The sequence below is a fragment of the Schistocerca nitens genome, chromosome 9 (assembly GCF_023898315.1).
Source record: "Schistocerca nitens isolate TAMUIC-IGC-003100 chromosome 9, iqSchNite1.1, whole genome shotgun sequence".
Taxonomy (NCBI): Eukaryota; Metazoa; Arthropoda; class Insecta; order Orthoptera; family Acrididae; genus Schistocerca; species Schistocerca nitens.
The window spans coordinates 35,697,393-35,710,790 of record NC_064622.1 but is presented as its reverse complement, the minus strand read 5'-3'; the positions used below and the strand labels follow the sequence as shown (position 1 = coordinate 35,710,790).

The window sequence follows — 13,398 nt, the reverse complement described above, 5'->3', positions numbered from 1 at the left end:
TATTCACCAGACGCGATTCACAATTTGGAGCTTCTCCAGTGACTGAGTTGGCAAAGTGTCTTTCCTATACAATACTGTTATTGAGGTCACTGTCACCGACACACCCGCCAGAAGACAGGCGTGACCTGGCTTCTTGTCGTCAGCATTTCTGACGGATATTCTGCCGTTCCACGAAACGTAAAGATTTAAGATGAATTCCAATATTCCATAAGAAGAAAATCTGATGTCTCTGTTTTTCAGTTCTAATATTTAAAAAAATAGTTACAATAGGCGGCAGAAAAGCGCCTGTGAAGCAACAATTATTAATGCAGTCATAATTAGTCGAATCTGACAAACTCCATCTGTCATCTGATAATTGTGAAAAACTACTTTTGTCATCTGCACAGCACCGCAGTATGAATTCAAGGGTTTCGTAGGATTCCTATACTTAATTTCGCAGTGATCGTTTTCAAGACAGTAGAGGAGGAGCAAAATCATCTGACTTGAAATATACAGGGTGATTCAAAAAGAATACCGCAACTTTAAAAATGTGTATTTAATGAAAGAAACATAATATAACCTTCTGTTATACATCATTACAAAGAGTATTTAAAAAGTTTTTTTTTCACTCAAAAACAAGTTCAGAGATGTTCAATATGACCCCCTCCAGACACACGAGCAATATCAACCCGATACTCCAACTCGTTCCACACTCTCTGTAGCATATCAGGCGTAACAGTTTGGATAGCCGCTGTTATTTCTCGTTTCAAATCATCAATGGTGGCTGGGAGAGGTGGCCGAAACACCATATCCTTAACATACCGCCATAAGAAAAAATCGCAGGGGGTAAGATCAGGGCTTCTTGGAGGCCAGTGATGAAGTGCTCTGTCACGGGCTGCCTGGCGGCCGATCCATCGCCTCGGGTAGTTGACGTTCAGGTTTCATAACTAACCTTTTTCGTAGGACTCTCCATACAGTTGATTGTGGAATTTGCAGCTCTCTGCTAGCTCTGCGAGTCGATTTTCCTGGGCTGCGAACAAATGCTTGCTGGATGCGTGCTACATTTTCATCACTCGTTCTCGGCCGTCCAGAACTTTTCCCTTTGCACAAACACCCATTCTCTGTAAACTGTTTATACCAACGTTTAATACACCACCTGTCAGGAGGTTTAACACCATACTTCGTTCGAAATGCACGCTGAACAACTGTCGTCGATTCACTTCTGCCGTACTCAATAACACAAAAAGCTTTCTGTTGAGCGGTCGCCATCTTAGCATCAACTGACGCTGACGCCTAGTCAACAGCGCCTCAAGCGAACAAATGTACAACTAAATGAAACTTTATAGCTCCCTTAATTCGCCGACAGATAGTGCTTAGCTCTGCCTTTTGTCGTTGCAGAGTTTTAAATTCCTAAAGTTGTGGTATTCTTTTTGAATCACCCTGTACTTTTCCAGCGGGATTTGAATGTTTGGCCCAAGTAGCAGTAGAAGATCCAGTGAGGTATCAAGAATGTGAGCATTCACTCTTTGCTGCGGTACAGGCTACAACAGAAAGAAGCAGGTTTCCCACAAAGTAAACGATGAGAGACACTGTAACTAAAGCATAAAGTAACCATCTTGCAAACGTAAATTTTCCAAATAGCGGTCACATATTAAACATGAATTGTTCAGAAAATTACAAATGTATCTAGTGAAATGAGTAGGTTAATGTAAAGAACGGACACTATGAATCGAAACAGTCAGCCTTGTAAATCAATTGAATATCGATGGACGGATGCCCAGCCTGTCACAGGGCGTTAAAATACAGCTACGGAGGCATGTGAACATTTTTGCCCGACCGGGGCTTCAAACCTGGACCTCCTGCTTATTAGGCAGACGCGCTGACCATTCCACTATCGGCACACTACAGCCAACCTCCCTGCAGGAGGTATCTACACAGGCTCCTCGTCAGACGCAAATTCCTATATTTGCCGCGTACCACTATTACCTGGAGGATTCGGACGACGACGTGCGGCTGGTGGCCGAGCGGTTCTAGGCGCTTCAGTCTAGAACCGCGCGACCGCTACGGTCGTAGGTTAGAATCCTGCCTCGGGGCATGGATGTGTGTGATGTCCTTAGGTTCGTTAGGTTTAAGTAGTTCTAAGTCGTAGGGGACTGATGACCTGAGATGTTAAGTCCCACAGCGCTCAGAGCCATTTTGATGACGTGCGTCTAGCACAGAAAACAATCGATGGCCCGTCGGGACCTGAATGATTATACACGATATTTCAGGAGGAATAGTAAGTATTGTAGGAGGTGGTAGTATAGACAAATCGCAGAAAAATTGCCAAGTAACATGTGTCCAATTTTTATTTAGTCCATACAGCTGGGTTCAATGCATTTTCGTTTCATTTGTTGGTCCTTACAGGACCCCATTGTCTACACTTCCTTGAAAATAAGCGTCCAGCATCATTGGAAGAGGTTTCTTTGGCTACAAGAATGAATATGTTCCTCCAGCATGACATGGCTCCTGCACATTCTGGTCGTCAGGTGACACACCATCAAAACCTAACATTTCCCGGAAGATTGATCAGAAGATATGGGCACTTTCTTTGGCCACCATGATCCCGGGACCTTATTCCTCAGGACTTTTCCCTGTGGGGATGGTTGAATGGTGACGTCTACAAAGAAAACGTAAACCCTAGAGCCGATTTGATCGTTCAGATTATGAATGGTGCAGCCAATATAAAAGAACGCAAAGAAGATCTTAGAATAACTACACGTGGGTTATCAAGATGAGGTCAAAAGTCCACTGAAGTTGGTGGGGGAATTTTTGAAAATCAACTTTGAATGCCCTCATTCTCCTTTGCTTTGAGTTTGTTAGGGTCTCGTACTAACAGTAGAATCTCTGTACTCAATAAAAAGTGGACATACTTATATGGAATTTTTATACAATTCGTCTATACTACCACCTGCTAAAACATCTATTCTGAAACACCCCATATATGCATATATGGGTGGTGTCTGTTCTTTCGGACATGTACGAAAGAAAAGAGACCACAAATCCGGGTTCGAAACTGGCTAGGCACAAATTTTCCTCTGCCGCCGTAGTTGTATTTTAACTCCCTGTGACAGTCTGGACATCTGTCCTTCGATATTTAATTTTTTTTTCTGAACAATTCATGTTTAACAAGTGACCGCGATTTGGAAAATTTATCCTTCGAGATGATTACTTTATACGTTAATTACAGTGTCTGTCATCGTTTACTTCGTGGGAAACCTGCTTCTTTTTACCCTAGCCTGTACTACAGTAATGAGTGAATGCTCACATTCTTGATACCTCACTGGACATGCTACTGCAACTGTAGCCAAAGATTCAAATCCCGCTGGAAAATTATACTTCAAGTTGATTGTTTTGCTCCTCCTCTACTGTCTTGGAAACAATCACAACGAAATTAAGTATAGAAATCCTACGAAACCCTTGAGTTCATACTGCGGTACTGTGCAGATGAAAAAAGTAGTTTTTCACAATTATCAGATGACAGATGGAATTTATCAGATTCGACTAATTATGACTGCATTAATAATTGTTGTTTCACAGGCGCTTTTCTGCCGCCTATTGTAACTATTTTTTGAATGTTAGTACTGGAAAACAGAAACATCAGATTTTCGCCTTATCTACATCTGCATCTAGATGGATACTCTGCAAATCACATTTAAGTGCCTGGCAGAGGGTTCATCGAACCACATTCATAATTCTCTATTATTTCAATCTCGTATAGCACGCGGAAAGAGCCAACACCTTTCTCTTTCCGTTCAAGCTCTGATTTCCCTTATTTTATAGTGGTAGTCGTTTATCCCTATGTGAGTCGGTGTCAGAAAAATATTTTCGCATTCGGAGGAGGACGTTGGTGATCGGAATTTCGTGTGAAGATTGCACGAAAAACGCCTTTGATTTAATGATGTCCAGCCCAAATCCTGTATCATTTCAGTGACACTCTCTCTCATATTTCGTGATAATACAAAACGTGCTGCACTTCTTTGAACTTTTCCGATGTACTCCGTCAGTCCTATCTGGTAAGAATCCCACACCGCGCAACAGTATTCTAAAAGAGGACGGACGGGCGTATTGTAGGCAGTCTCCTTAGTAGATCTGTTACATTTTCTAAGTGTCCTGCTAATAAAACGCAAACTTTGGTTGGCCTTCCTCACAGTATTTTCTGTGTGTTCCTTCTAATGTAAGTTGCTCGTAATTGTAATTCCTAGGTATTTAATTGAATTTACGGCCTTTAGATTTGGCTGATTTATCGTGTAACCGAAGTTAAACGGATTCCTTTCAGCACTCATGTGGATGACCCAACACTTTTCATTATTTAGTGTCTGCTGCCAATTAGCACCATTCAGATATCTTTTTAAATCGTTTGGCAATTTGTTTTTATCTTCTGATGACTTTATAAGTCGATAAAGGACAGCGCCATCTGCAAATAACTTAAGATGTCTGCTCAGATTGTGTCCGGAATCGTTTATATAGAAAAGGAACAGCAAAGGGCCTATAACACTACATTTGGGAATGCCAGAAATCACTTTTGTTTTACTCGATGACTTTCCGTCAGTTACTACAAACTGTGCCATCTCTGACAGGAAATCACAAATCCAATCACATAACTGAGACGATATTGCGTAAGCACGAAATTTTACTACAAGCCGCTTGTGTGTTATAATGTCAAAAGCCTTCCGGAAATCCAGAAATACGGAATCGATCTGAAATCCCCTGTCAATAGCACTCAACACTTCATGCAAATAAACAGCTAGTTGTGTTTCACAAGAACTATGTTTTCTAAACCCATGTTGACTGTGTCAATAGACCGTTTTCGTCGAGGTAATTCATAATGGTCGAACACGATATATGTTCCAAAAGCCTGCTGCATATCGACGTTAACAATGTTGCTTTGCTGTCTTCAGTGCAGACACTGGTTTGATGCAGCTCTCCATGCTACTGTATCCTGTGCAGGTTTCTTCATCTATAAGTATCTACTGCAACCTACATCCTTCTCAGCCTGCTTAGTGTATTCATCTCCTGGTCACCCTCTACGATATTTACCCTCCACGCTGCTCTCCAATGCTAACTTGGTGATCCCTTGATGCCTCAGAATATGTCCTACTACCCAATCCTTTCTTCTAGTCAAATTGTGCCCCAAATTCCTCTCCTCCCCAATTCTATTCAGTACCTCCTCATTAGTTACGTGACTTATCCAATAATCTTCAGCATTCTTCTGTAGCATCACATTACGAAAGCGTATATTCTTTTCTTGTCTAAACTATGTATCGTTCATGATTCACTTCCAGATATGGCTACACTCCATACAAATACTTTCAGAAAAGACTTCCTGACACTTAAATCTATACTAGATCTTAACAAATTTCTCTTCTTCAGAAACGCTTTCCTTGCCATTGCCAGTCTACGTTTTGTATCCCCTTTACTTCGACCTTCATCATTTATATCACTCCCCAGATAGAAAAAGTCATTTACTGCTTTAAGTGTCTCATTTCCTAATCTAATTCCCTCAGCGTCACATGATTTAATTTGACTACATTCCATTATCCTCGTTTTCGTTTTGTTGTTGTTCAACTTATATCCTCCTTTTAAGACACTGTCCATTCCATTCAACTGCTCTTCCAAGTTCTTTGCTGTCTTCTCCGTTGATTTTACTGTTTACTGTTTGCTCAATATACAGGCTGAATAACGTCTGGGATAGGCTAAAACCCTTTCTCACTCCCTTCCCAACCACTGCTTCTCTTTCATGCCCCACGACTCTTATAATTGCCAGCTGGTTTCTCTACAAGTTGTAAATAGCCTTTCGTTCCCTGTACTTTACCCCTGCCACCTTCAGAATTTAAAAAAAGAGTATTCCAGCCAACATTGTCAAAAGCTTTCTCAAAATCTACAAATGCTAGAAACGTAGGTTTGCCTTTCCTTAATCTATCTTCTACGATAATTCTTAGAATCTGTATTGCCTCACGTGTTCCAACATTTCTACGAAATCCAAACTGATCTTCACAGAGATCGGCGCCTACCAGTTTTTCCATTCGTCTGTAAAGAATTCGTGTTAGTATTTTTCAACCGTGACTTATTAAACTGATAGTTCGGTAATTTTCACACCTGCAAACACCTGCTTTCTTTGGAATTGGAATTATTATATTCTTTTAGAAGTCTAAGGGTATTTCACCTGTCTCTTCTAAGACTATCAGCAGTTCTAATGGAAAGTTGTATACTCCCGGGGCCTTGTTTCGACTTTGGTCCTTCAGTGCTCTGTCAAACTCTTCACGCAGTATCATATCTCCCATTTCATCTTCATCTACATCCTCTTCCACTTCCATATTATTGCCCTCGAGTACGTCACCCTTGTATAGACCCTTTATATACTCCTTCCAACTAACGAATGGACCTCTAATTAAGTGGATTACTCCTACTACCGTTCTTGACTATTGGTGTGACCTGTGCAACTTTCCAGTCTTTGGTTACGGATGTTTCGTCGAGCGAATCGCTGTATATGAGTGTTAAGTATGGAGCTAATGCATCAGCATGCTCTGAAAGGAACCTAACTGGTATACAATCTGGACCAGAAGACTTACTTTTATGAAGTGCTTTAAGTTGCTTCACTACTCCGAGGATATTTACTTCTACGTTACTCATGTTGGCAGCTGTTCTTGATTCGAATTTTGGAATATTTACTTCGTCTTCTTTTGTGAAGGCATTTCGGAAGGCTGTATTTAGTAACTCTGCTTTGGCAGCACAGTCTTCCATAGTATCTCCATTGCTATCGCGCAGTGAAGGCATTGATTGTTTCTTGCCGCTAACGTACTTCACACACGACCAGAATTTCTTTGGATTTTCTGCCAGGTTTCGAGACAGTTTCGTTGTGGAAACTGTTATATGCATCTACCACTGAAATCCGCGGTAAATTTCGAGCTTCTGTAAAAGATCGCCTTAAACTTTCAACATATTTTCATCATAATGAGTATAGTGAGTTGTGATGCAGTGCCATAAAAAGAAATTGAAAATTTTCCAAATGGGTATAGATCAAATTACAGAAAAATAAGTGACTTAAAATAAGAGAATATGTTACTCGATTTGGTTTCTTGAAGTGAAACCTTTAGTCGTGTCATGTAAATGAAGATTTTGCAAATGCTCTACAACTATTTGTATAGCGAGGTGTAGAGCATGGGCGAAATAATCGTTATTATTAATAATCTGGTTGAAATTGTCAAGAAGATGGAGAAGTATGAAATAAATAATTCGCAAAATAATTCACTGAGGATTGCACTGACCATAATAACATTTTCGAGTGCAAAAGAAAGTGTTCATCAGAGAATCAGACTGTTTAAAAGGAAATCTGATTTTCTAAATACAGCTGCTTCACTTATTTTCTACATAGTACTTTTATGCCTGAAAGTGTTATGAGTAAGTAGGCAGTATTGGAAACCATGATACAGTAGAAGTTATATCATAATCAGCTGCTAATGGGCAAAATTTTTTGAGATGAAAAATTAATAAGGTTTTTGGAATGTGGCTGAGCTTGAACGGCTCTTTCCTAATTTGCTAATGAATACTAACAGGAGCTAGTAGGGAATACCGTTTGGTAGCACACTGTAGTTCCAAGGACTGTCTCTGCTGTGCTCTGAGTAATTAATTTTTATTGGATGACGGTTATGATAGTCAAATCTTGTCACCGCCGACAAAAAGAGAAGCAACTGTGATTTTGGCCGTTACTATTCATGCTAGCAGTTATAAGAGTCGAGTGGCATGAAAGGGAAGGAGTGGTTGGGAAGGGAGTGAGACAGGGTTGAAGCCTCTCCTCGATGTTATTCAATCTGTATATTGAGCAAGCAGTGAAGAAAACAAAACAAAAATTCGGAGTAGGTATTAAAATCCATGGAGAAGAAATAATAACTTTGATGTTCGCCGATGACATTGTAATTCTGTCAGAGACAGCAAAGGACTTGGAAGAGCAGTTGAACGGAATGGATAGTGCCTTGAAAGGAGGATATAAGATGAACATCAACAAAAGCAAAACGAGGATAATGGAAAGTAGTCGAATTAAATCGGGTGATGCTGAGGTAATTAGATTAGGAAATGAGACACTTAAAGTAGTAAAGGAGTTTTGCTATTTGGGGGGCAAAATAACTGATGATGGTCGAACTAGAGAGGATATAAAATGTAGACTGGCACTGGCAAGGAAAGCATTTCTGAAGAAGAGAAATTTGTTAACATCGAGTATAGATTTAAGTGTCAGGATGCCGTTTCTGAAAATATTTGTGTGGAGTGTAGCCATGTATGGAAGTGAAATATGGACGATAAATAGTTTGGACAAGAAGAGAATAGAAGCTTTCGAAATGTGGTGAGGAGGTATTGAATAGAATTGGGGAGAAGAGGAGTTTGTGGCACAACGTGACTAGAAGAAGGGATCGGTTGGTAGGACATGTTCTGAGACATCGAGGGATCACCAATTTAGTATTGGAGGGCAGCGTGGAGGGTAAAAATCGTAGAGGAAGACCAAGAGACGAATACACTAAGCAGATTCGGAGGGGTGTAGGTTGCGGTAGGTACTGGGAGATGAAGAAGCTTGCACAGGACAGAGTAGCATGGCATGGAGAGCTGCATGAAGCCGGTCTCAGGACTGAGGACCACAACAATAACAACAACAACAACAACAACAACATATTCATTCTAAAATAAAATACATATGAGATATTTCCATTTTTAAAATATAGGGGCCGAAAGTCACCACATCCTTTAATACCAAGCGAAAATTGCGTTCAACTCTTAATGGCGGCGCGGGCGTTGTGTGGGGGTGGGGGGCGGGGTTGGGGGAACGCAAACAAAGTGTAACGAAAAATAAGAGTTGACCATAAAGTGCAAACACTACTGAATAATATAGAGAAGCACCTAGAAGGGGAAGAGGAAACGAAATGAAACGTCTTAGGTTGGAGGAAATATTAAATTCACAAATATTTTGGCAATATGATCCCTGTTACCAATATGTAGTTGCACCCTCGCTGTCATGTATGTATGCACTGATTCGGTTGTAAAGCATGTCAGAGGGTCATTGTATCCTCTCCCAGGGCAAAGTGTCACACAGCTGGTGTAACTGGTCCTTCATTTCATGTGTACTGGTGATGGGACGGCGTTGTCATTCGAGTTGGTCAAACACACGTTCCATAGAGGGCACTCCTTTAAGTACCCCAACATCACGTAAACGGTTCATAAAGATACGAAAGATATGTGGATGAACGTCATGCTGTTTAAAAATGGCAATAAAATACTGTAACATCAGAGGTATGGCATGAGGGCATAGGATTTCCGTGACATGCACTTGTGCCGTCAGAGATCAATAACTGCCGGCCGTGACGTGCAGTCATTCGTTGTGACTTTCCCACGCCACGATGCCACAAGTGAGACCGTTATTCCTTTCTAAAACAATGGAAGACTGGAACCTTTTCCCAGGTCACAGCCTCAGTCGCCGACGACGTTCCTCCAGGTAGTGCAGAACAGAGAATAACAGACGTCAAGGTATACAGTGAACATAACCATTGTGTAGCTGATATGTCCCCAACCTTGGACATGTTTTACTATCAGTGGCATTACGAAAATATATATACAATTTCCTACACAATTACACAACGTGTGTACATTCTGAGAACCTTATGAAAAAACGTGTATGTACGAATGCGGTCATCTATCAAAGCATACTTGTATAGTACTAGGTCAGCCTTTCATGAATGTTAGACAAAAGTCTTCAGAAATAGATGCAAAGAATAAAAATGTGTCTGTACAATATTTAAACAAAGTGTTTTTCAACTATTCTGAGGTCGTTTTAGCATATGCATTATGTATATACACTACTGCCCAATAAAATTGCTACACCACGAAGATGACGTGCTACAGACGCGAAATTTAACCTACAGAAAGAAGATGCTGTGATATGCAAATGATTAGCTTTTCTGAGCATTCACACAAGGTTGGCGCCGCTGGCGACACCTACAACGTGCTGACATGAGTAAAGTTTCCAACTGATTTCACATACACAAACAGCAGTTGACCGGCGTTACCAGGTGAAACGTTGTTGTGACACCTCGTGTAAGGAGGAGAAACGCGTACCATCACGTTTCCGACTTTGATAAAGGTCGAATTGTAGCCTATCGCGATTGCGGTTTATCGTATCGCGACATTGCTGCTCGCGTTGGTCGAGATCCAATGATTGTTAGCAGAATATGGAATCGGTGGGTTCAGGAGGGTAATACGGAACGCCGTGCTGGATCCCAACGGCCTCGTATCACTAGCAGATGACAGGCATTTTATCCGCATGGCTGTAACGGATCGTGCAACCACGTCTCGATCTCTGAGTCAACAGAAGGGGACGTTTGCAAGACAACAACCATCTGCACGAACAGTTCGACGACGTTTGCAGCAGCATGGATGGTGTACTCAACGACGAACCTGGGTGCACGAATGGTGGCAAAACGTCATTTTTTCGGTTGAATCCAGGTTTGCCGATATCGCGGTGAACGCACATTGGAAGCGTGTATTCGTCATCGCCATACTGGCGTGTCACCCGGCATGATGGTATGGGGTGCCATTGGTTACACGTCTTGGTCACCTCTTGTTCGCATTGGCGGCACTTTGAACAATGAACGTTACATTTCAGATGTGTCACGACCCGTGGCTCTACCCTTCATTCGATCCCCGCGAAACCCTACATTTTAGCAGGATAATGCACGAGCGCATGTTGCAGGTCCTGTACGGGTCTTTCTGGATACAGAACATGGCACTTGCATTAAGAAGCTTTCAGTTCCCATAGGTTTAGCTCTGACATTTAAAGTTACTGTGCTCTTGACTGACGAGGGGTCAACACATGGATTTTCGACTGAAGAAGGGGTCCGCCAGCTGAAAACGTTGGGAAGCCCTGGTCTACAGTGACGCTCAACTATCTTAAATTACTTATTTAACTTGTCATAAATTACAGTGGCTGATGTGGCTTCTCAATAATTATATAACAGAAAATTCATCGCGTTTCAGATTTTAACTTCAAGTAGCAAATGTGAATACCACGAAGTTTAATTGACGATCGACACTAGTATTACGTAAAAAGGGGATGTAGCCGATGAGACTTCTACAGTTATGAATGAAGCCTCATGTGCTCTTTTGCGGCATCGCATGCGTTCATTACCTTGTTGGTGGTTAGGCAGTGTCAGGGGAAGCTGGCGGCGCAGCTCCACACACCTCGCCATCTCGGTAGCAACTCTCTCGAACTTATCCTTACTAATGTTTACCGAAGTTGGTTTAAGAAAAAGGTATCTGGCTGTGTTTACAACTGACCAATCAGCATCTCAGTGTTAACCTTAAGCTCCACCTACAAAAATTCTGTCTATCCAATGAGAAACGTTAAACTTTTCGTGGTGGGGACATGGTTTTAATGTTTGCTACGTAACAGAGACGCGTATAGTCTCACGCTAAAACTTACAGCTGGTGTGGCCCTTTTAGTGTTATCGTAAGATCTATACTGTTATTCTGCAGGGCTCTATATTTTAACATGGGCTTGAGGATGGACCACTTGGCGGTCGGCCGGCGATGCGGGTGTCCCATTGTCCCGCTCTTATCGTAGGGCCTTCTAGCGTAAATGGCTCTGCTCTCGGCTTCTGTTCTCGTTTCTCCCCTTGGAACAGCGTCTGTTTCACGGTGGGAAGGTATGACATGCACTTAAACGTTCCTGTGTTAGTCTGTGGTATTCCATTTGCTCACTCGTTGATCGTATTACTTTGGTTAATTTAATGTCAGGATTTATTCGGAGCTACGTGACATATTGCCAGATTTGCTATCATATTAGGGTTTTCATGGAAGGTGTTGAATTTGCCTGACAGCTTACAACCCACTGCCAGGTACTCCATATCAGCGACCTCAGTAGTCATTAGACATCATGACAGAGCAGAACGGACCACTCCGCGGAACTCACATAGTTTGAATGTGGACAGGTGATTGGGTGTCACTTGTGTCATATGTCTGTACGCGGCATTTCCACACTCCTAAACATCCCTAGGTCACTGTTTCCGATGTGGTAGTTAAACGGAAACGTGATGGGACACGTACAGCAAAAAAAGGTACAGGCTGACCTCATCTACTGACTGACAGAGACCACCGACAGTTGAAGAGGGTCGTAATGTGTAATAGGCAGATATCTATCCAGACCATCACACAGGAATTCCAAACTTCATCAGGATCCACTGCAAGTACTATGACAGTTAGGTTGAAGGTAAGAAAACTGGGATTTCATGGTCGAGTGGCAGCTCATAAGCCACACATCACGCCGGTAAATGCCAAACGACGTTTCGCTTGGTGTAAGAAGCATAAACATTGGACGATTGAACAGTGGAAAAACGTTGTGTGGAGTGACGAATCACGGTACATAATGCAGCGATCGGATGGCAGGGTGTGGGTATGGCGAATGCCAGCTGAACGTCATCGGCCAACCTGTGTAGCGCCAATAGTAAAATTCGAAGGCGGTGTTGTTACGGTGTGGTCGTGTTTTTCATGGAGATGACTTGCAGCCCTTGTTGTTTTGCGTGGCACTATCACAGCAAAGGGCCTACATTGATGTTTTAACCACCTTCTTGCTTCCCACTGTTGAAGAGCAATTCGGTGATAGCGATTGCATCTTTCAACACGATTAAGCACCTGTTCATAATGCACGGCCTTTTGCGGAGTGATTACACTACAATAACATCTATGTAATGGACTGGCCTGCACACGGTCATGATCGGAATCCTATAAAACACCTCTGGAATGTTTCGGAACGCCGACTTCGTGCCAGGCCCCACTAACCAACATCGATACCTCTCTTCAGAGCAGCACCCCATGAAGAATGGGCTGCCATTCCCTAAGAAACCTTCCGCCACCTGTTTGAACGTATGGCTGCGAGAGTGGAAGCTGTCATCAAGACTAAGGGTGGGCCAGTACAATATTGAATTCCAGCATTACCGACGGAGATCGCCACGAACATGTAAGTCATTTTCAGCTCTGTGTTCGAATACTTTTGATCACACAGTGTACCTCCGTTACAGACGCCAATTTGAACGCTCTTTGTAGCGCCGGCACCTATTGGATCTTCATGAAACTATAAGGGCTGAAGCGGAAATATTCCAGGATGTCTCACAACAAATTCCATATCTTTACAACCGAAATTGGCCGAGAAAAAAACGTGTTGCATTACTTATTGCAAGCGCTTCGTAGTATGATTTGTTGAGTAAGTTATTTCTTACATACATAACACAAACCCTTAAAAAGGAAATAAATCACTCACGAATATAAAGAATGAGGTGCTGGAAGTGCGTCCTCCCATTGTTACAGCATTTTTGACACCTGATTAGGAAATTGTTCATTATACTG

General features: G+C 42.0%; 1 protein-coding gene across 1 annotated transcript in view; it reads left to right on the top strand.

The window, feature by feature from the left end:
- LOC126203546 (laminin subunit alpha-5-like) overlaps positions 1-13,398 on the top strand; it is a 233,683-nt gene that overhangs the window by 197,979 nt on the left and 22,306 nt on the right. The window lies entirely within an intron of this gene.